The sequence below is a fragment of the Hipposideros armiger genome, unplaced genomic scaffold, assembly GCF_001890085.2.
Source record: "Hipposideros armiger isolate ML-2016 unplaced genomic scaffold, ASM189008v1 scaffold_50, whole genome shotgun sequence".
Lineage (NCBI taxonomy): Eukaryota > Metazoa > Chordata > Mammalia > Chiroptera > Hipposideridae > Hipposideros > Hipposideros armiger.
In genome coordinates this window covers 2,603,848-2,629,157 of record NW_017731400.1, presented here as the reverse complement: position 1 = coordinate 2,629,157, position 25,310 = coordinate 2,603,848, and the positions used below count along the sequence as shown (strand labels likewise).

The 25,310-nt window shown below is 39.1% G+C and overlaps 1 long non-coding RNA gene across 2 annotated transcripts in view; it reads left to right on the top strand.

Moving 5' to 3' along the window:
- Nucleotides 1–25,310, top strand: part of LOC109381629 (uncharacterized) — a 292,859-nt gene that overhangs the window by 34,876 nt on the left and 232,673 nt on the right. The gene's annotated exons all lie outside the window — the stretch shown is intronic.

Sequence of the window (25,310 nt, the reverse complement as noted above, 5' to 3'; positions counted from 1 at the left end):
ACTTGAGGTCACAAATCCGTCTTTGGCAAATGGAAGAAATCTCCTGGAGACTGATTTCCTATAAGCCTCTGTGTACTAGTGTTCTTAATGCTTGGTTGATCTCTAATAGACACCACTTTTTTGGGGGGTGGACAAGGGATGGGAGCGTTCTTGCCTTTAACCAATGCATTTCAGATTTAGAAGAAAAATAATAGCCTGTGTTTGAAAAGTTGTGTGGGAACCCTTCTTGGGAAGAAATGGAAATGTTTAGGGAAGGTGTTCCATAATTGGACGAAGAGTGTGGTTTAAATTGCTTGGCCTGGCGGGACTGTGCAAATTTGGGACTGGACAGTGGCTGCATCTTATCTGACAATGCTGATGGGTAAGCCCACCACAGAGGCCGCTTTCTTCATGATGGTTTGGGCTCGAGTGTTGGCGGGAGGCTAGGCATGGGGTGTGCTGAGTCTCCCCATCCTCCGACGTTCCCACTGGCCTCTGTCTTGGGGCCAGTGTGAGGGAGTGGTGGCTCTGGGCTGGAATGGGAAAAACCCAGTGGGAGGAATGGGAAAAATTCAGCTCTTCTTCCACTTACCCGTTCTTTCAGGGAGGTGTGTCTCTGTGATATTTGAGTTAAAATGAAAATCACAGTGTGCGATATTATACTCCTTTTAACAACAAGGAAACATCACTAGGTAGAGGTTTTGTCCCAAAGGAATGGATTGAACTGATTTTAGTAGTAAGAATAAGGTCAATCTTGTAGACTTCCATGATTTCTTTCTCGCTCTGTCTTCCTCCCTTGCCCACACCCCCTTCGGGTCTGCTCTAGAATCTGTTGATGCTGTCTTTATAATATTTTCACATGGGTGTCCACCCCGAGGGCGTGCCCAGGGCTTGCTTATTGTACCAACTAAAACCACCCTTCTTATCCTTCCCGCTCATCTTGTCTGCTCCTGTTGAAACACCTTAAAATCTTCAGGAGCTGTATGGCCTGAGGCAGTTACCTCATCTCTGGGTGCCTCACATGCCTCATCTGTAGCATGAGCATTGCCATGGTACCTACCTCTTGAGCTCTTGTGGGTTTTAAATTAGTTAAAATATGTAAAGCATGCAAAGCAGGCCAGGCACACAGTAGGTGCTTTACCAGTGTTAGCTGTTTTGGTTGTTATGGTTACTGCTCAATTCCCACCCACAGCCAGGTAAAAACCGTCAGATGACTGGTGTCACTTATGGGGTAATGTCCAACGTGGCCTGAAGCCGGCCTCTCTTGCCTTGCACCTTTCTGCCTTCTCCCTGGGTACTGATCTACCCTCCCAGTCTGCCGGGCTACGAGTCCCTCCTCCCTTTACTGCTCAGTCGTGCTCATCTGTGTGTCTTTCCTCTCACTTTCTTTCCTCTACAGAAATCTCTCTTTCTGGAATTACAGTAGTCCCCCCTTACCCATGGGGGATACATTCCAAGACCCCCAGTGGATACCTGAAATCATGGAGAGTACCAAAACCTATATGTACTAAGTTTTTTCCTATACATACATACCTATGATAAAGTTTAATTAATAAATTAGGCACAGTAAGAGATTAACAACAATAACTAATAACAACAAAACACAATTATAACAATATACTGTAATAAAAATTGTGTGAATGTGGTCTCTTTCTCCTTGATAACTGATCTGATAACCAAGGTGACTACTAAGTGACTAATGGGTGGAGACTGTCTACACCCTGGAGATGCCGGACAAAGGGATGATTCAAGGTCCTGGGTAGGATGGAACAGTACTGCTTGAGATTTCATCACGCTACTCAGAACGAATCACCGTTTAAAACTTATGAATTTTTTATTTCTGGAATTTTCCATGTAACATTTTCAGACTGTGGTTGACTGCGGGTAACTGAAGCCATGAAAAGTGAAACTGCGCATGGGGGTCACTGTAGTACCCTTACCAATCGCACCATCTTTTGAGTTTGAACAGCTCATGCTTCTGTGACTTCATGTTCTCCTTCCTTTTCCTCTGCCTTTCTTCTGATCTTTTTGTTCACCTTTCTACTCCCACCCCCACACATCCACTCCTACTTTTCATTATTACAACAGTTTAACCAATGGGAGGCCGGTTGTACTTCATTGTATTCCTAGAGGTGTAGCACATAGGTAAGTTGTATGACCAGGAGGACTGACAATTGACACCTCAGCAGGCTGAGAGGACCCTAAACACACCACACTCTGAGTGTGTGTAAAGGAGAGGATGATAAAAGTTAAGGAAAACTAAGTTGCTTACTGCAGTTCAATGGTGAAGAGTCATATTTACAGCAAGGGGATAATCAGAGGTATTCAGGGTGAAAATCTTCAGTGCTTAGGTTTTGCTTAGTAACGTCAAAGAAAGTGCCTCTTCATTTTATGGAAAACCAATATTTTAAATACTAGAAATTTTACCTAATTCTTTGTATATGTGTATATGTGCATATGTGTGTGTGAGTGTGGGTGGATACACATTCGTATTTTTAAATAGAGTAATTTACTGTGAGTGTGCTAAATTTAAATAGTGTGTATTGTTAATTTTAGGGGGATATTTTAGGACCTTAGATGTTCTTTTGAAACACAATGTATCATTTTTGAGTAAGCTCTTTCCCTTTCGTGGCTTTTAATTCACCTTTCTCCCAAATCCCTGTAAATTTTACTAACACTACAGGTGAATTAAACAAGGCCCTGACATTCTAATATATTTGTACAAGATCTGGTTCACAGCTTTGTTTTCAACTGGTTTTGTGTGCTTAAAAGCCCTGCATGCCTAAAACTTCTGTTCGTTTTGCCTCATCAAATAATTGGTGAGACACTGAGGTTAGCAGTTGCCTAAGATCTAGAGTTGAAAATGTGAAAAATAAGGCCAAAGCAGCATTTCCTTTTGACATGCTTTCTTTCTGAAGCAAGTGGAGGTATTTAGAAGAAGGGTAGGTGTTTTTCTGGGAGGCCAGAAGGCAGTTGCTTGGATCTAGAACCCACTAAGTGATCGCCTTGTTGGCCTCCCCAGATGTTATGGCTGAATTCAAGGTAAACGCACATCTTCCCGTTTTCTAACTGTCACCTTCCTTTCTGCCTCCAGTGCTCATTGATGTTGAGCTGGTGAGAGTGGGTTAATAATTTATATCATAGTATCAGCTTCGTCAGAAACCCCTCAAGATTTCTTTGAGGGTTTGGATCTAAAATCTTTCTGAATTAAGAGCTAAATTATTAATCACGTGAAACGAGAGTCTGTTTCTTGCCTGTGGTGTATGTGCTGCTATATTTTGAAACAGAATGATTTGTGGACCCCTTTACCAATTGTTCCCCTTTTTGGGCCTAATGCAGACAGCACGGAGGAAATGGAAAATTCTCCACATTTTACAACTGCTACTAAATGTCTCTTATGGCCCTGATAAATTCAGTAGACAAAATAAAAGCAGTTAGTCTTGCGGGCCTCAGTTTTCTAATCTGTACAATCAAGAGAGTCATTGCCAGTTCCTTCTTGCTTTAAATTCTGTAATTCTTTCTTTTAGAATTTGTGTGGAATGTATAATATTTATGGTAACTAAAGTTGAAACCACTAAAAAGAGACAGAAATCAGGTTATCTGTCACAGGGTTGTTTTTTCAGCCTGGTCTCTGCCAATCCAACCTTGTTATAACAACAGTATGGTAAGATATGATGTCCAATTATTATTTCTTTACTTGAGAATGCTTCAGATCTATCAGAGCAATAGTAGTGTTATAGTGGTGAGCTTCCCCATATCCATCAGAAGAAGAAAATCCATCGCATGTTTGACTACTTTTTCCTCTCCAAGAAAATGATCTTTAAGAGAATGACATGTAATATAGACTTTACTATTCTTAAGGCATTGGAGAAACTGCATCTGAAATAAAATCAATACATGATGCAGTAGTTTATTTACATTTAAAATATTGACTGGCAGAGCATTTTATCAAAGACTTTGGAACCAAATACACGTCCCAGACTTACCTAGAGTAAAAGGATTAGAAGGTCGTAGAAATATGGGTGTGGCGACTGTGTATAATGCCTAGCTGTGGTTTAGTTACTCTGTATGTATCAGCTACACTAACAGAATGAGGTAGATTCATGAGAGGCATATATTTATTAGGGTTGGTATGTTTAGAGATTTGGTACTTAAAAAAAAATATTCCATCCCATAATCTCAATGTAAGTTCTAACGATGGTTCCCATGCAGCACAGAAGAACAAAAGCACAGGCTTACACTTCATATTTCTAGCTTTCTTTTGGACTCCGTTTTATAGGTGTAGGTATAAATCATGTGTTGCTGTTGCATCTTTCTAGAGATTTCCTTTTTTCTGTAGCAATTTATCTAGCGTGGAAATTACTGGCCTGTAAAATTTAAAATAATTGGCCAACAAAACCCAATGGGCACTGAGTCTTTTTTGTTGGAGTAAATTACTTTATTCATTTCTTAATTTCTTCTGCTATTGGTTTACTTTTGAGAATTGAAGTCTGTACTGAAAACCATCATTTGCATTAAGATTTTAAAATATTCCTGTGAATCATTTTGCAATATGTATGTGTATCAAATCATCAATGTTGTACACTTTAAACTTACACAGTGTTATGTGTCAATTATATCTCAATGAAGCTGGAAAAAACAAACTTTAACCATGAAATTATATATTAGATTAGGTAATCTTAATTTACTTAATAAAACTCTAAACACGTAGTTATTTCTAATTTTGTTTTCTATTTTTCTTTTCTTTAGGTCTGTATTTTTTCCCCACAAAATCCAGCTCCTGGATTCACTTATTCATTCTAAGGCTTTTGGTTTTCTATTAGGTTTCCAAGTGATCTTTAGTCTTTCGTTCCCCTCCAGCTTTCCTACTGTGTTCCAGCGGCTCCCATTCTGATACAACGTGGGACCATATTCACAGGTCAACCTGAAATCCCACTGCCCTGGGAACAGAAGGCCCTTGCCTCCACAATGGTTCCCTTTCTCTTTCATTCTCCTCAGGAAGGATGTAAGAACTTATGGGCTTTTGTGTCTGTTGGACTGTTTTCTATGTGTCTACCATCACCTGCCTTCGACTGTCATTGCCATTGCTGATCGCGGTCCCATGGTTTACAGCCACCATCACTGTGTTGGCGTCACAGAAGGTCTGCTCTCTGCTTTATCACTCTAGTCCAAGCTTGGTCATAGATCCTTCCTTCCCATAGGACCTCAAAGATTTCTAAGATGAGGCTGTAACATTAACATGACTTTATTAAAATTTAGGGTAACAGGAGAAAATTACGGCACAGAGAACAATGTGCAACTAACTGCAAGATAGAATTATTTTGGGGATCCGCAGGCCCAGGTCATGCACAAGGTTGTATTTGAGGGTTTATGTGTCCCCAGGCTCTGGCTGTCTTTCATGGGGGTGCAAGTCAGCATTCCCCACCATTCATGGGCACCTGTAAATCAATCTAGACCCTGGAGAGTCCCGGCCAAAGTCTCCCTGGAATTGGAGAATAAACGGAGTTTTTTTTCTCAGCCTAACTTTATTTCCCCTTTCAGGATCTGCCTCTTCCCAGGATGACTGATGAAAAGAATACTCATTTCCATCAAAGAATATGTCATAATTACCCAGAATATTATTAGCTTAACCTCTCGCTCCAGCCAGACAACCACATAATACAGGGTCCATAAGTTTTTAGTTTTGTGTCCATAGGCTTTGAGTGATCCCATGTATCTTTCCCATGATGCTTTGTATAAAATTCTGTGAGTGTATGCCTTCTTCTGGAGAACAGCATCAGATTGTGAAAGTGGCCTGGCGTTGCTCCAAACAATTAAGAGTCACTTCAGTAGTTTAACATCTGGTCATTTTTTCAAGTCTGGATTAATTAGGTAGGACACCCATAGCTTCATTTAAATAGGACTTCACTTATGGTTCTTCCTCATAAGCACATAAAGATCAGGCTTTCATATCTTCTCTTTAGGTATCTGTGTCTTTGCTTCTGATCTCCTACGAACAATAGCTTAAATGCGGATCTATTCTACGGAGTAGTTTGTAGAAACCGTATAGTCCAAATCCATTCTTGGACAAGAGGTGTTTCTCCAGAATTAACAGAGTCTGCAAAGATGCAGTTCTGCCCAGGCTTTACTGCCATGGCCTTGTCACAATCCTCATTTTATACAAGGTCTTTGCATAATTAAACTGCCTGTTTGGCTGGTCTCCCTAGGACAAAAGCAGTCTTCTACAAAGGGGTAGGATTTGGGAGACTGTAAAGCCAAAATTAACTAGCTTTGAATTCTTATAACTACACATACCTTCTTTTGCCAGCAGTCTTTTGTAAGATGGAAACTTCTCTGAGGCACTTGCCCTAGGGCATGGACCCCAGTGGAGCAATGATAGCAGCCGAAGGTGTGTTTCTCCTGCAACATCTTGCTCCAGATATCTCATCTTATCTCCTGTGACACTTGGAATTCAGGCACTCAGGCACGCATCCTGGGCTGATGTCAGATTTCCCAATTCCCTCACAGTTCCCTTGGACTCTGGCAGAGTCCTTCTTTCTTTTATGAAATTGCATTGTAATGAGCCCCATTTATGATGCCTGGCCAATACATTTACTAAATGCTATTTCTCTTTTGTGTGCGGGACTCATTCACTCTTCTAAGCAATGCACGGATGTTCATTCCAGCCCAGGCTTCGAGTTAGATGGAGGAGTGGGATAAAGTCATTTGCAGTGAGTGGGACTGCAGCTTTGAAAATTGGGGACCAAGGCAAAATAGTCTTGAGGTCCTACTAAGATAAAAGAATGTTCAAGGAAGGTTTCTCCTGGGCCTCTCCTTCTGCCTCTGCCATCTACCTCCCAGCATAATGTTTTAGTTTAAAACAGGATTGCTCTTTTGCCTTATCTACCGTTTTCCTGTCTGGTATGGCTCTCCTTATACGAGGTGAGTTCTTGGACTTGGGAAACAACGTCCTGGGTAGTTTCCAGTAGGCATGGAACACCGAAACCCCAGGGATGGGAATTTGGGTCACCAACCTGGCAGGCTGCTCATTTTCTCAGGATAATGCAGTTTCTTGCTCTGGTGCCATCAATGAAGGGTAGTGAGGACAGCTCACATTCATTCCACACGTTGTTACGAAGGGGATGTATTGCAAAATGGTGTTTCTGAATCGAGCCACAATCGGTGCAAGGGTAGACATTTCTCCAGACTGTGATCGTGCCGTCTTGCTGCCTTTGTTCCCCATGATAAGATTTCCTCCACGATTGATATGTTTTCATGAGCATTTTATAGGAAGCTGGGAGTGAAAAGTCGCAGACACTTTGCTATTATGTCATTTTACCTGAAGTTTTGAAAATCTTTATAGGTGATTTTACAAAATTGTAATTTGTGATCATTTAGACATTAATAGGGAACTGGAACCGATTTAAACTAATGTCTTTCCTACTGACTTAGAGTTTGAAATTTAACATGAAGGAAATACAAAATTAGGAAGCACCCAATAGAGTTTAAAATGAAAGCATCTTTCAGTTGAACATCAACTTTTAAGCATCTCAGTGAATTGTTTTATGGTAAAGGGTTCGATAGTCCTGTGTAGTATGATTCAATGTTCCATTTTGAACTGGATTAAATAATTATTGGACAACATTATGAACACTTTAGTTTCAAACACAGAGTAGGTAAAGAAAAGTTGTTTCTTGATATACCATTTTGTAATTTGGACCTTCCCTAAGTTAGATGGTGTCCCCTCACCTGATTGTTTTGAATTATTACCATTGTAGCCCATGTTCCAGAGGAGGAGACAGTTTGCAGAGTTTTCGGGGCTAAGTGGCCGTGCGGGCCTGGGCCTTTGTGGCTGCCGAGGTTTCCAGATAGGGCCTGATGACAGGACTGGGGCTGTGCCCTGCACTGCAGCCGGAGGCTGAGCCTGTGTCGCCTTAGTGTTCTGCTAGTTGGGCCTGTGCTATATATCTTACTGCAGTGTGCTTCTTTATGGTATTTGTTTGAGCTATTGGTGCTCAGCCTCACTCAGGTAGATTTCTCTTTCCTATCACCTTGTCATCCTTTGGTGTTTAGTTGTCTTTCATATTTCTTTTCCTCGAATGCATAGAAGATGGTGTTTCAGGCTGCTGTAACAAAAACACCATAGATGAGGTGGCTTAACCATAGAAATTTACTTTCATAGTTCTTTCTTGAGGCTGGCAAGTCTAAGATCAAGGCGCCACCAGATTTAGTGTCTGGTGAGGGCCTGCGTCCTGGTACATAGATAGCTGTCTTTTGCCTATGTCTCACATGGCAGAAGGAGTGAGGGAATGTGCTGGGGTCTCATTTATAAGGGCGCCAACCCCATTCATGAGGGATCGATCCTCATGACCCAAACACCTCTCAAAGGAAAGGTCCCGCCTCCAAATACCATCACACTGGGGATTAGGTTTTAACATGTGAATTTTGAGGGATCACAGACATTTAGTCTGTGGCAGATGGGTTAATATACTGTGTATTAGACCTCCCAACAAAGCTTAGAATACAGCAAAGAGTCACCAAGAGCTAGAACCAAAGGGGGTTCTAGTGTCATCCAGTCCTACTAGTCATCTCAAAAATGCGAAGACTGAGGCCTAGAAAGTTTTGGTAGATTTGACAAGGGAACCCAGCTGTTGGTTGTAGAGCTGGGACTCCCAAGGATTCCTTTCACTAAGAGTGATGCCTAACCATGCCTCCCTTCTCCTGCCCGTACTTATTTCTCTCTGAATTTGTAATCACACATGGAGTCATATAGCTCACCACTGAGTGTGCCGAGAACAGGCACAGTCACCCTCTCTGTAAGTACACGAGCTGTAATGGGGATCTTCTTTCTTTCGTGAGATCTTCTTATTTTTAATATACTTGTTGCAGCATATGCGGGGAGCCTGCTGAATGTTTTCAAATGTCAACTATTGAATAATTTGAAGTATTTGTATTCATTAGTCCTCCTGAGTACAAATGCCATTTCTGTCCCTTAAAGTGTGCAAAACATGGGAGTTTGGGGCTTGGCAACCAACATACAGGTACCTTTATTTTGAAATTTGTTTTGTTTGCAATTAAGAAAAGATAAAGAAAAAAAAAGGCCCTTTCTGATGGTTTGGCTAGAGTCCTAGAATTTCTACATGCCTTTGCAATGTGCTCATGCTATATAGCATATCTAGTGTCCTCAGCCCCAGTTTTTGGCTTCAACTGACCAAGTTAAAGATTAAAGGAAGAGAATTGCTTTTCTGCTTCCAAGGGATTATATCATAGTAAATATTTTCAAGAGCTTTTAAAAATTTTGGTGAAATACACATAAAATTTATCATCTCAATCATTTTTAAGAGCATAATTCAGGGGCATTGAGTACATTCACATTGTTGTGCAATCGTCATCACCATTTATCTCCAGATCTCTTTTCATCTTGGAAAATGGAAACTCTGCATGGTAAAATATTTTGTATACACCAATACATCTATAAAGCTGAAATAATAAAATTCTTATGGTAGAAGATGCAATAGTGACCTATCACTAATTTAATTTGTATTCTCTTTTCAATACTTCAACATCTTCAAGTAACATTTATATGGTGTCTTATTATAACCAGTCTTGTTTAATATTCAAAACTCATGGGAGGTAGACATTAATATTCCCATTTTATAAATGAACAAATTCAACTGGTTGTAGAGGAGAGGTAATGAAGGAGTCAGAATCCCGCTTAGTGCTGTTGTCCTGAATGAAATCCTTTCTGTTTCCGTTACACTGCACTTCAGTACTGCAACTAATCTTTTCTTTCTTTATCCAGCTTTCTCTTTATTTGGTGGGGGTGGGGTAGGTGTTCAGAAGGAGAGGTGGATTTGTGGAATTTTGTTTTAAATTGTGGGTCTTGCCCTAACAGCAGACAGTCTTGTTCGTAACCTTGGGCGTCTCATCAGATCAGGGGTTATTGTGCTTTGCCTAAATACTTAGTAGATGCAGCAGATGTCTATTCAAATATTACTTTAAAAAATGCCTGGACTTGTATTTAAATTGCTTCCATTATTCACTAATTAAATTGCAGATTCTCCTGGGGATGTTGCACTAGGCTGAGTTTCTTCGACTGTTTGTGTTGGACAATGACAAAATAAATCTTTTGCATTGTGGCTTAGTGAAAAAATCTTGCTGAATGGGCTAAATAAGTCCACAATCATATTACAACAGACTTATTAAAAAAAAATCTATTTTCTTTTCCTTCTTTTTTTTTTCCCCCCCCCAAGATGGAGCATGGACAGATAGTGGGGCTTTTGTTTGTTTTTATTTGTGTATGAGTATTTTGATTCTGGTGCTTAAAATACCTGAAGGGTCTTAGATACAATGGAGGCCCATGTGTTCTATTGAATGTCAGTTCCCTTGGTCTGCATGGATTTTTACCAAGAACAGCACAACGGAATTCAGATATTTTAAAACCACATGTGTGTTTCTCACACGGCTATCACATTTAAATCTTTAATCAGCCTTTTCAAGAGGTTAGGCATAGCAACCAGTTTGTCCTAGGACTTCATGTAGGGTCCTTATCAATTGTTGCCTTGCTGTATTGTGTTTACAAAACCTTCTCCCATGTGCTATTTTCATTTACAGAGAGAGGGGAAAATAAAAACAAAAATAACAAGGAACGAGCCAGAAAAGTTCAGTGTCCCTCCAGACCAGGGGCTTGTCACAATAAGCCCTTGATATTTTTGAACAGGAATGCTTGCTTACTCTTAAAATGTAAATTATGTCTATTCGTCTATACACACACACACACACACACACACACACACACACACACAATTTCATACTAATGCTCACTCCTATCCACAGATAATTACGACTTTGCCCTCAGAATAAAATATCTGACACTTGTGAGCCCTGGCTGTGGGGCAGCCCATGTTTCAGCTGAGCCTTTCATATACCTCGTACATTATCATATATAATTATAACCTGGCGAGGAAGGTGGTAATCTCCCCACTTTACAGATGAGGAAAGTGAGGTTCAGAGAGGTTAAGAGACCTGCCCCAAGGTCTCAGCCATAATAAATGCAGGTCTGGGATTGTTCTGTTCTGTGATAGAAGTACTCAGGGTTTTGAAAAAACAGCAATAGTTTTTCTAGGATTGTTACTGATTTTAATGTGCTTTAGACTTGAGAACCCATGTGGAAGCAACTCAAGCATATGTATATTGAAGACAATCTCGGATAAAATGTAAGAAACGTCGTTTTGCTTCACAATGTGCTAACTCTGGCAGAGCTGAAGTGGGGAGCTGTCGAGCTACCAAAAATATTGGATGGAAAGCTGAATGCTTTTTTAAATCAAGTGCCTCTGAGTGACCCTAGACAGTTGGTGAGAAAGAGTTTGTCACCAACATAAATAATCGGGAAGAAGTGTTGGAGGCGTTTGAAGCAGCCCAGAGATTTCCATGTGGAGCTGTTGAGAAGACACCAAGGAGTGTGAAGAAAGGAAGGTTGCTTGGTGTCCCGGATAAAATAAGGGCTGGCTCTTAGCACCACAGATGGAAATTGCAGCAGCAAATAACAGAGCTAGGAGAGACATTTCCATCTGGATTCATTCAGAAAAGGATGTTGGAGAACTATAACAATGAAAGTAAATAAATCACCCCTGGTTCTGTCGGATCAAAATGAAGGACAAATTTAAAATGGATTCTTCACATACATATTCCTATTTTGAGGCACCCCAAGCCCTATAAATGATATTGTAGGTAAAGACCTGTTTTAGCCTTCTATATTTAACTTATTTTTAAAAACCCAAACACTTCTTTCCAGACTATCATACCACTTTATTGTTAGGCATAAATTCTCCTAGCTTATTTGTGGAATGAAATGTAAGTATTTTGTTCTTAATATGGTTTCCCAATGTTAGTTAGTTTTAAGAGATTATATGGCAGACACAGTCATGTTCTCTAGCTGTGTTGTAGTGTTTGAGAAATGCTGAGGTAGTTCAGTAACCTTTTTTGTTAGGGTAGTGATGAAATTCAGGACTGGAGGGTGATTTATAGGTCAGTAGGAATAAAATGTTGCTTATTTCTAAATGTCAAGTCACAATGACCTACTTTTTTTTTCCTTATCTTTTTCATGATTCAAGTTTTCTAGGCATAAATTATTTGGGGGCTTTTTCTCTTTTTTCTTTGTTGCCTCTTATAGGATCCCTGTGCACTGGCACTCACCTGCTAATGTGGATCTTTTAATCATATTTTAAATTGAAAGGCACAGGAAAAGATTTTGACACATTTAATTAGACAAATGACTGTGTTGTATTTGTATATAAAAATGCTTTCTTCATTGAAACTAGTAGCATTTCAGATATTTAGGAGTCTCTCCCTCCCTCGCTCCTTCCCTCCCTCTCTCTCTCCCTCTCTCTCTCCCTCTCTCTCTCTCCCTCTCTCTCTCTCTCAGGCCCCATGAGAATTGCTTGAAAGCAATAGGTCGCCCCAAGAAAAAAATCCACATATTCACATGCACGTAAGATTTTTTTCATACAGTTTCAAATGGGGGATTCATCCCTGACTCCTAGTTTGAATCCTTTGTTCTGAAATATCAAAAGTCATTTTGAATGTACTTGGCTTCGGACACTGGCTATTTGTGCAGTCCCCAGAGAAAGGTGGCCTTTTGAGGTTGTATGCGACTTAATAGGAAATTTGGACATTTGTAGATTTCAAGCGAATGCACGATGAGGCACACTCCATAAGGAAAACAGAGCTTGAGTTGGAGAGGGCGTATCATGGGGATGTTGGATTGGTAAGAAATGGAACTAGAGAAACATTCAAAAGCATAATTAATGACTTAGATTTGTTTTTTTTTTAACTTGGAACATACACTAACCATGAAGATTTATAGTAACAAATGCAGTGAAGACAAATAAAGGTAAATATTTACAGCTACAGTAGACCTTGAGAATTAAGGACGGAGATCCTTGAAGGCAGAAAGCATGTCCCAGTAATGCATGTTCAGGGAGCTCCTGTGTGTGAGTAAATAATTAGCTCTGGGAGTGGAAGAGGCCGGTCCTCCTTAGAGATCTTCTGGGAGGAGATGAGTTTTGGGTCAGAGCTTTATCTTGAAGCTTATTGGATTTCAACTATGTTCCCCGAAGGCATCTCAAGGATAAGCCACCTAGCATGGGAAGAAAACCTGGAAGAGTTGTGGGGCCTCCTTAACCTCCTTTCTCTTCATTCAGAGGCACTTTTAACTCCCCAGCTTCTGAACTGCTACTGAAAGAATTGCAGCTGAACACACTCTGCCAACTGTGGCCCCAAAGGAGCCACAGACCACATTTGCCATCCTACTAGCATTATAGAACACAAGGCCACAAAACAAAAAAACTTGTCTTCATCCTTCTGTAACTGCCAATAATCCCGTTCATACTGTTCACATGACATCTCTAAGGAATGGCTTCTAGTGCCTCAGTTTGTTTACCAGACTGAAAAGCCATTCAATTAAGGTCAGGGATCTTTTCTAATACAACAAAGTAGTCCTTTTACTACCAAAGCAAGCCGAGCGTATTGGTGATCAGCACATAGTTGTTGAGCAAATATTAGAATGGCTGGATAGCTCGTGTCACTTACAATCTCTAAATGTTCTCTTGAATTTTTTCTAACTCCTGATCAAATTGGAACAATTCAAGGTGATGTTGCCAGAGGCTGAGCCACGTGCTTGTCCTTATGACTATTAGTTTGTAACTTACCCTAAGTCTCCATAGCAAGTGCATTGTAGTCCTTGCATTTTCGGTTTCCCATTGATGTTTATGACGTATAGATCTTAATGTATGGAATTGTAGTCAGATTCTGATAATTTTATTGTATGGCCTTAGTTGTGGGCAGAGATGAAGCAGATTCATTCATGAAATAGCCATTCACCGGCTGCCGTCTGCTAGGTATTATTTTATGCACTGAGGGCCTAACTACAAATCAGATGTGATATCTGCTTACAAGCAGCTCTCAGCTTGGTAGGGGAGATAGACATATGAGTACTGATTGCAGTATCTAATGTGTGAAGTGGCTGAGAGAGGTGAGGCAAGGAAGGACAAAGGAGGGACTAATTGATTCTGCTTGGGGACAGGGAGTATGTGCCAGGCATAGGACAGGGTGAGGAATGAGACCGAGGTGGAGATATTTCAAGCAGAGAGAAGAGCCTGTGCAAAGCACAGAGGAAGGTTTGGAGATCGCTGAGTGGTATGGCGACAGTGTAGGATGTAAGGGCCAGGAGTGGCTGGGGGTGCGACAAGAGACTCTGGAAGGGTTTTTAACCCCCATACAGAGTAGTTTGGATCTTTGCTCGTAGGTGCCGGGTGCTTTTGAACGGGTGAAAGCAGGTTCTGACTACCATTTTTTTGTTGTTGTTTTTTTGTAGTGATTATCTACACCCAAATCTCAGTTCTTGCCTGGGGTAAATAGTTGAGATTCATTGGCCAAAGGAGCTATTTCATCACACTCCAAGAAGTTATTAGGGAAGCTTAAACAAAATTCAGTGTAGGGTAGAGCGACTGCCCAGTTAGCACAAAATCATTATAGAAAATGGGGAGATCCGCTTGAATATGTTTACTTATTTGTTTGCTTAGAATTAAGAGGAATAAGGGCAAATATGAAGTGTTTCTCATTTTAGCATTTTGACTTGTAGATCTGAATAAGACTAATGGTGTTATCAACACTGTTCTTTCTAAACTGGCTATATATGGTCTGACGTCAAAGGGTAGTGGCAATGCGTGTAAATAAAATAGGAGCAACAACAATTCAAATACTGCACTTGGTAGGGTAAGAAAACTATTCCGACCAAGCACCTGTGTAACCTGCATAACTGGATTTCCATGTTCTGGCGTCTTCTTCAGGGTCTGACAGGTAGTTTTAGGGGGAGGAAAAAAAAGCAAAACCAAAAAACTCCACTTTTGTCATGCACGTAGTAGCATTGTCACTCTGTTCATTCCCTTTATCCAATAACAAATATCTCTTGAACACCTATGAAGTGCTGCTCTTGTAGGTTAAATTTTAGGAAACATCTTTTTTTTTTAAAGACACCCTCTTTGCAGCCCATTTCCAGAAAAACACTTAACATGGAGACTTCAGGAACTGTTGGAATGAAAACTTTGTTATTCAGTAATTAATTCACTAGATATTCATTTTGAACTATAAAGGAATTGCCAGGCACTATGCGAGGCTCTGGCTTTGGGAATTCGATGCTGAGCTCTCCAGGTTCAGTGCTTGTCTTCAGGGAGTTTCCATTCTAGCGGGGTACAGACAAATGATAATGGATTCTGAGTGTAACATGGGAAGTGCTCTGAAAGTGTAAACATGATGTGCCATGGGATGGTACATGTGGGTTATCGGACCCAGAGTTAGAGGAAAGGCTTCTTGAAGAAAGTGGTATCTAAAGAGAGACTTGAAGAGCAAGAGTTAAGTCAATGGAAGGGGGAGAGGAAGGGAGAGGGAGAGGGTGGCATAGGGAGGGTGTTGCAGGCATTTATAGGGGTATGTGCCAAAGCCCAGGGTGAGCGTGAGTGTGAGAGTGTGTGTGTGAGTGTGAGAGAGAGTGTGAGTGTGTGTGTGTGTGGGGGGAGGGGTGGGGGGGGAATTAAAAACAGCTTAGCCTGGCTGTATGTATTGTGGAGTATGGGGTGCCTGGAGCATTGCACAGAGCCTGATCAGGTGTTGAATTCCTTTCAAATGTTCAGAATTCATTCTAATGCCAATAGATTTATTTACTAGAAAGATCAGTCTAGCGGGTGTGTGATGGGATGAGGTGAACCTGAAGGCAGACAGGAGGTTTCTGCCTTAATTTGGTTGGGAGATAGCAGTAGCCCTAACTAAAAGAGTGAGTGTAGGAATGCAGGAAAGTGGCTAGAATCCAAAGATTATTAGGAGGCAGATTCTAATGAGACTCGGTGATTGATGAGGTGGTGGTTTTGGGCAACTGGTGAGAAGAGGCTGCTCTGCCTTCAGCTGGGAAACATAATATTTATCTAGGGGGGTGGACATTATTTTCAGTGTAATTCAAAAAGTATGAAAGTAAACTGTCTGATCTCAGAAAACACCATTCTCTGCTGCCTCAGCCAGTATGTAGACGTGTTGGAGACAGGAAAAGAATAAATCCGGAAGGGTGAATGCACTCCAATTTTGATTTGTCTCTCCGCTTTTGAATTTCAAGGCCAGTTGAATATGGCTCATTAGTTGGAAGGAGACTGCGATCCTATAATCTTTTTCATTTCCTGAGAACTAGAGAGATGTAAACTCTCTCGGAGAAGGTGTGTTTTGTACCCTTTGAGTAACAGCACTTTCACTTCCTCCTTTAGTTGATAATTAATGGAGTCTGGTGTTTATCAGAAGCCATCAGCACTCTTGTGTCCAAGTTGCCAGTGCTCATATTTTACGCAGGTTCCACTTTGAGCCAAATAATCTCCAATGATACTTAGCTGCTAGGATTTCAAGCCCCATTCTCTTGGATCTTCACATTTTTTTAATTAAAAAAAAAAAAGATAAAGAAAAACTCTTCTAAAAAAGTACATTTGATTTGCTGCTGAATTAAGTTTTTCACCTTCTGAACATGTCATCCACGTCATTACTGGAAAAATGTGGTCTATGGTCCTTTAGAGCTTGTCCTTTTTATTTTAAAATGTTTTAAATATAAAATATTAAAATTGTCTGCACTTGTTAAAAGAATGTATAGCTGGAATTTTAATTTGATTATCTTTCTCAATTTTCCCAGGCTTTCGTAGGCAAGTACTTTGTTTGAACAGCTGTACTCCTTGTAAAGCTCAGTAACAAATGAATCAGGAATGATTTTCTGTAGCAAGTCAGATGAAAGGAACGTCCTAAGAAGACAGGTCATTAAAAGAAGGAAGGAAGAAAAACTAGCCCAAATTTGAGAAATTTAGCAAGTATTTTTTAAAATACAGCAATTTGCTCTAATCTTTTCCAATAATCCTAAAATATGCTACCATTAATTGAGAAAGCTCCTTATTTCCTTTTCGATTTTAATATTGGGTGGAAATAAAATTTAAAACTAAAGTCAGTAGGAAAAGAGAAATGCTAAAAACCAAGAGCATAAAAAATAGGAACAGAGCAGTGCAGTCAGTTTTCTATTATCTATAATTTTCTGTAATCTATATGTGTGTATCCATGTGTTGGAGTTAGGGGGATGGAAAGGGAGAAGAAGAATCACAAAAAGATCAAATTAACATGTGAAAAGATATTTGAAAGAGCTGTGGGATAGAAAGGCTTTTGGCTTTCAACATCTTACCTACTGGATAGATTTGAAAGCATAAAATAAAGCTAAACTAAATTCAGGGAAACATTGATTCACCCAACTGAATAAACAACTTACTGAATTCGCTAATCTAATTAATCAAACTGCCTCTCCTTTCCAAAGTAGATTCACAGGCAGTAAAATAAATTAAATCAACATTTTCCCTCCTACTTACTAAAAGTAAGCTTTCTTTCCCTGGGTAAATTGGTCATTGAAATTCCCAAGGCTGTACTCCCTCAGTCCACTGGCAAGAAGCAATTGTATGGATATAAAATTGTTCCTCTGCAGATTGTAGAGTTCGAGTTCTGAGGATCATATCTTAGCTCTACCACCACCAAAACTGATGAATAAAACAAATATTAACTGAAGTTTTTCTTAGAAATAAATGGCCTTTGGTTGATATTGATTGGCAGATAAGGAAGTCTGTGACTTACAGATGGATCTTTTATGAAGCTCACAACTATAATGATGGTAGGAAATAATGACTTGGGGAAAAAAATCCTGGAATGTGAAGGATATTTAAAGTTTGAAAACCATTGTAATTTGAACATTTAGACATGGAAGTAGTACAAATATTTCAGTTCAGTAGTCTGCAGATCTGGTACTTAATGTTGCATTTGCCTAACTTTAAACCACTAGAGTAAGATTCCATTTTAGAGTACATGAATATATGTATAATAGTTTTATACAGACATCTATTCACAAAAGTACAGTATACAAGGAAAAGTGAAGGACAGAGTAAACGGAATAAAATGAATCAAAAGGTGGCAAAACCAGTGAATGACAAGCTGTATGCAAATTAGGCAAATTATAGTAGAGGGATATCCTAGATAACAAGTTTGAGTCAAACTGTATCACTACATTATTTTTTTATTTTTTATTTTTTAAAGGCATGACACCAGAATGCAGAGCTAGGAGGAGCATAGATTAGAACTGAGAAAGAGAATGCTGTTTACATTCAAGTTCTGCTCACACTTGCTGTGTTTGCTTGCCTTCCTCGTGAATGGGCACACTTCCAAGGAAGAATCTAAATGGAATGTGCTTCCAGCAGACTTCTTAATGCCACTAGCCTTAGTCATCTTTCTGGTGCTTTCACCTTGAGGATCAAAGAAAAAAGCCCTAGGGATATCACCTTCTCTGATGGACCGATTCCCATTCTCTCCAGTCTTGTTCACCCTAGGATATTATGCTCAAAACTCATTTACATGCTCAACTAACCTTAATTAAATTGTACAGGAAGATCAGGGCATGATTAAATTAAGTTCTGAATATAGTTGAATAGTCGGTATCAGTTTAATGGATTAAACAGTTCTTGGAACTGGTTCTCTTTCTGACAGTAAGTCTTAGTATTACTCTCATTTCTTAAGTCTTCTACTTTCAAGTGTTGGCTCCATGTTCACTTTTAACTTACAGACTCTTCAGCTTTCTGGAAACTCATGCTCACCTCTTTGTGTTCAAAATTGCTTCTCTTTCTGACTGGGAAAGTTGTGAAACATTGGAATGCCCTTCTGAGGTGGGCTGTGGAATTACTATTTTTTACTGAATGTGATGGATTTTCGTGTGTAGTAAGGATGGCTTAGGCAAATCTCTGAAGTTTGCTTCTAAGCCCTGGTAAGTCCCAGAGCTATTGTTATTGGGTGTTGTATGTTGTAGTATGGCCACCTCAATTAATGAAAGCAAGATAGTAACTTTATTTAGTAATACAGTAAAACCTTGGGCTGTGAATAACATGGTTTGCAAGTGTTCGCAAGACGAGCAAACATTTCTAATACATTTTAACGTGGTAAACGAGCAATGTCTTGCAATATGAGTAGTTTGTTTCTGGAACAAATTATGCTCGCAAACCAAGGTATTACTGTATTTAAATTCACCGTCTCTCTATTGTGCTGTGGTGAAATATACATAAGATTAAATGAAACATTTCGAGCTTGATTATCATGTATTTTGTTGTACATATGGCCGAACTAGTTTGGTTTCTAAGAATTCACTTCATAGTTTATCAAGTTATCCTTAAAATTCCAGTTGGGGGAATAATTAGTTACTACCAGAGACAATCCAAGCATAATGTCTAGCGCCATGTAAGTAGGCTCATAAATATTTGCTATCACTATTGTTATTTTTAATATTTATAATAAAATCTTTTTCATATTTATACTTATTTTTGTTTTATAACAAAAATTGTTTTCATATTCTCTGTGCATTTATATGACAATTCACACATCACACGTGCATTCAAACAGCCATCAAAGATTTATTTTTTGCGTACTGTATTTCAGGCACTGGTACTAGATTCTAGTGATACAGAGATGACTAAAAATTTTTGTCCTTCTGAAAATGGTTTACCTTTTATAATAATGTATTATGCTGTAGCATATTTATTTATGTCTTCTGGATTGTGAGTTCATTTGAGGTTAAAACCATGGGAGTCAAAAAATTCATATCAACTTAGCCTAAATCACAAAGTACTTTGCACTGGTAAAGCTTTTATTTTTAAATTTTTGTTTTAAAATTTTTATTAGCACTTAGCACAGTGTTTGACACAGGCCACTCTTAATAAACCCAACTATTATTATCAGGCCATTTACTTTCAATGCTGCTCTGTTAATGACTTCTCATTGAAAACTATTTAGTGAGGAGGCCCAGAAAAGGATTGAGCATCATGCTAAAAAACTGACCATTGCTGGGTATTTTTTTCCAGTTTTATTGAGATGTAATTGACACATAACATTGTATAAAATTTAAGGTGCACAACACAATGATTTGATAGATGTATAAATTGTGAAATGATTACCACAATAAGTTTAGTTAACATCTATCACCTCACATAGTTACAATTTTTTTTTTTTTCCTGTGACAAACTCATTTTGAAGTACTGTTTCTGTTCTGAACACATTACGGATGTCGACAACAGCAGCGTATTCACATTCCTATCTATCCCTTAGGAGACCATACTATAGCTGTAAAAGCTATTGTTATCATCATCACCATTCCTGTCTGCTAACAATACCTGGTATTACTTAGCATTCCCAAGTCTCTGTTCTCATTTGAACCTAACAATAATTCTTTGAGATCTGGAGCTCAGCAGATTCTTCGTATTTTATGGATTTGGGCAACCTTCCTAGATAATCTAAGTGATATCCCTAACATCATGGATCTGGTAACTCTAGCATTAGGGCTCAAAGCCAAGTTGCTTCTAAGTCATTGTGTTCACTACTAGATTATTATGGCTAGGTTATTACTTGGACAGTTGAAGAACCCACAAATGTTTCCTCATGGAAGAGAAAAGTTATGTGGGAAAGATGATCACTGTCTTTACATGAGTGAAAGCCTATCTTGTAGCTGGGGTGTTCATTACACGTACTCTGAAACTTCTCAGGGTAAAACTTCGAACGTGTGTTGCTTATGTGTACTTTTATTTTGGCTTAATGAAAAAAAATTTTTTTTCTAATATGCAGGGTCAAGCGTGCAGCCTGGCCCAAGCTATCCTTGTGCTCTGGCCTCTGCCCACTTGTGTGTCTCATTTCATTAAGTTCTTCCTACCTCATTCATGATTCGTTAGGTTCCTCCCCCCCCCCACACACACACACACAGGTCCTTTGCATTGCTAGGCCCTCTGCCTAGAATGCCATTCCCCTTTCCCCACAGTTTTGCTTGGTTGAATCTTATACATCTTTTAGGACTCAGCCTAAAAATTCCTTCCCCAGAGAAGCCTTCCCCCAAAGAACGTGAATGTTGTGTGACAGCCTCACTAAATGAGTCAAGGTCCCTAATTGCAAGCAACAGAAATAGACCCGGAGCAGAAAGGAAATTTATTAAAGGATATGAGGAAGTTCACGGGAGGGAGCCCTCCTTGGGAGGGCTGAAGAACTAGGTACATAGTTAAGTTTTCAGGAACAATGTCCAAAATCATGCCGGAGAACTGGCCTAAAGAGGAAACTGCTGTCCCATGGAGCACTAGGTGCCACGGTTTGCACTGCTGTCAGGAAATCTGTTTGATTGCCTCTCCTGCCAGCAGTTGTGCTTACTCTGCTCTGGCTGCTCTGGAAACTCAGCCTTGCAACTAGCGTTGGCCCCTAAGCTAGACATCTCTGTTGCCATCCTGACAAATCCAATTCACACCAGTATGTAGCACCCTTCCTCAAGTTGCTCACATGCGAATCCCAACTTTGCAAAAGGGAATCTGATCGGTGGTGCTGAAGTTACCCTAGTTGCAAAGGAGGCTGGAGAACTGAGTTCTGTACTGGGAAAGTGGGACCCAAAAAGCTGAAAATTACCCAGCCACATCAAGGGTGTTCAAAAGGTGCTGACCAACCAGAAAACATGACAAATACCTTCTACACTGAGACCCAGTGCTGTCATCTATATTGTAGGCCAATCATACCTCACGGGGTTGTTGTAAGGATTAAGTAAGGTAATATATGTGAAACTGATTCAGAAACTATATAGAGAGATATAAATATAAAATAATATTCTTTTACTATGGTTTATAGCTTTGGTCAAAGTATAAAATCGAGTGCTTAATAAGTTGATTAATTTACTTTAGAGGTTTTTAAAATATGAAGGATATTCTGCTTCCCCAAAACGCATTTTAAATGTTCAGGAGAATTTGAAAAGAACGAAGTAATTTTTATATTAAAGAGCTGCCCTCATACATTTACATCATCTCCACGTTTTTTATTTTGTAAAGGAAACATACGAAATGATGCCAAGCATAGAAATTGTGGTTTTAAAAATTTGGGTGGGTTTTCAGCTACTTTTGACTTGGTTTCTGGATTTTTAAGTCTTTGTTTTAATCTAGTTTGTACTCTGGTTTCATCATGAATACAGCCCTCTTGTTCCAAAACAGACAATGGGCTTATTCAAGCCTCAGTGCCCTCTGCTTTTGGTGGTTCTGCCATAGCTCTTTGGTGACTTGATGAGAGGGATTATTATCTTAGAAAAAATGTAGACGTGACAGCTGAGATTTTAGCACAAGTAATAGCAGTTGTGTAAAAGAGGGTGTTAGTGTAAATGGTTGTAGCAGTTGCCAGATTTGCATTAATGCTCATACAGTGGGAATTACATATTCAGTGAATGCAATTCTGGCCTGCGGAGGTCAAGTTCCTCTATAGAAGGGGAGAGGTCAGTCAGTATCCATGTAATTTTGGAGGAGAAAGAGCCACGCAGGGCTCTTTTCTTATTTGGCAGACATATTCCGCTGTACAACGTATCAGAATTTTGAATTATGCTACTTGTTTTGCTTTCCTTTTTTTTTTGTAAATATTGAATTAAAATAATAGATGGCTAGAAACAGGAAAACATGACCCAGCCTGGCAATGCCAAAAATTGGGTTATAATTCTCAGATTGTTCCATTTCTGCCACCTTAAAGTTGTATTTTATTCATGAATATGGGGAATCCCAAAGATAAGTGTTTTTAGTTTTCAGACACATTCTTACTCAAGTGATACTTTATACAAAGTAGGACTGCCTCCTGAATTTCTAAGTTTCTCATGTTGAATTCGGAGGAATTTCCTCTCAATATACCCTGCTTCTTGAACCTCCACATCTCCTCAACCTTTTTTTTCCCCATCAACACATACACACACACACGCTCATGCACACACACACACACACTCACATACTCATTTACACTTAGCCTAAATAGGTTAACATTTGTTCCAGGACTTTGGATGTCTGGAATCCTTTCCATTGTTTTTCAGTAAAGCTCTTAGCCTGGAAGTGGAAGCTGCCTTATAAAATAGACAGAGCACTCTAGGAAATAATAAATTTTGGTGATTCAAAATTTCTTTCAATTTTCTGATATAGATCAGTATTTATATGACCTGTGACTATTTTTCCAGCTATAAAAATTCTAATCATCTCTGGAAATGCATACGGTGCATACATAAGGGAGCTGTCTGTTGCCTGTTGGTTGGGGAGGAGGATGAGGCAGCTTGAGGAACAAACGGAATGTTCAGGGCTGAAGCTGTTGCTTTAATTGGTGATGCTGAGCGTAACCTGAGACTCCCCCTTCAGTCTGCAGAGGAGTTCTCAGGTGACTGTGTGGGCGTATTGTGATTGCCTTTTATTTTATTGACTCACTGAATTCTTAGATTACTCTCTATCATTTGATATTGACAAACCATAAAATTCTTATGGAGCCTGCTCAGTGGTGACTTATAAGGAATTATCTGGTGAATAAACTCAGTGTCACTTGGAATTCAAGCTTAATTAAAATGGAAAAGTAAATGATTATGTAAAGATTTTTCCTTATTTAAGCGTATATCCTTTTATTGTCTCTTTGCCTTTTTTTCTAAATTCAAAGATAGATTTTATTTCAAACCCAGTTTTGCAAGTTGATGTTTTTTCCAGAGTCCATTGTAATATCTGTCCTGTTGTTGGCTTTTGAATTAAAGTTTTGTTTGTTTGTTTGTTTTTTAATTTAATTAGAAAGGTTGAGAAGGAGTTCTGAAACAGTGTCTGAGGGAGAAAAAAATGAAAAACAAATCTTTGTTATCCAGGGATGTTTTAAGTTTTTAAGGATGCTGTTTAAAGATAATGATTGTTTATGGACTTGTTAAAGGTGCTTTCTCATAAGAGTGGCCAGATAACAGATTCGTTATCTGAGAGTGGGTAGAAAGGCCTTTGAAATTGCCTGGGTGACAATACTACCTTCTGGTACCTAAAAATCTCCTTTGAAGTTGGCTTTCTATACTGGAAAATCAGAAAATATTTTTCCTTTATTCCATTATTAACCAGCAAGTAGTAGTACGTGGACCCGAGTTTTAGTAAAGTGCTTAGAAAAATATACTGGTTATTTTTGTGATTGATTCCAGTTTTTTCATCTTTCAGCCTTTGTATTGTGGGTTTCAGGATTTTTCTGAGTTCAGATTCTTAGCATAATGTGGATGCTACTTTTTGTAAATGACACATAGTTACCAAATATACACCATCGTGTCTTAGAATTTGAGGGCCTCTTCCCTATTCCCACCTTCTCTTCTTCTCCATATAGTTTTTGGTACAAAGCCTGTCCTTGCAGTTCCCAGGCTTGTTGCATGGATACTAGACTTATCAGGGGATCACTTCATAAGTTATGTAAATGTCTAATCACTATTTTGTACATCTGAAAGTAATATAATATTGTATGTCAACTGTAATTGAAAATTTAAAAAAAAATTTTTTTTTTTTTTTTAAAGAGAGCTTTGGTCTGAGATCAGTATTGTAGGGCAGGGGACATGCCTGCACAGCCTTTGTTATACACAGTCACACTAACAGAACAGGGTAAATGGAATGGGCTGTCAGGGGTCAAGACTGGAAACTCACAGAGACAGATAGTGAGTTTGGGTTTTCGGGAGTAATGGGAGGCCCCTTCAGTCCAAGCTTATCTGAGCTCACAAAGGAGATTCACGGTCTGTTGCTCTGCAATAGCTATTTGAGCAGGCACTTTTCTTCCCATCTAGCTTTTAAGTGCTCCTGGGGCCCTCAAGCCTATTCACTTAGGCCTTGCAGATTATGAATACATAAACCTTAATGATTTTGGAGTCCTAAAGGAAGACATACTAACTAGAGCATCATCAAAACATGATTCCACTAATCGAATGAACAAATACATTTAGGGTAGCACAAATTCATTCCATTTTAGTAGAGGGTATAGTAGTCAGTTTTTGCAACACTTGCGAAGCATTATTCTGTGTCAGCATGGATAGGATGGTTGATATTGATTATAAATTTGCATTCAAATAGTGGAACTGGTATTGTGTGATGTAACTCCTGAGAGCAGCAGCAATGATTTTAGTTTTTATGGTTTGACAAAATATCCAAGGCATTTGATGAATACCTAAGTTGGTGGTTTCAAGCATCTTTGAGCGTTGATCTTGCCATATTCAGAAGGTATGGAGATTATGCAGTTTTATCCCCTTTTTCAGTTTTGTCTTTCAAAATAAAAATTGTTATGATGGTTATAAGTAGATTGGGTCTCAATATATTTTAAATACATTAATTGTTTTGAGCAATGTTTGATATAACCTGAATCTGACTCAAAAATCCCTTCATGAGAGAATAGAAGCAATCATATGAAATTTATTATAATAGGATTTAACCTGTAGTGTTCTG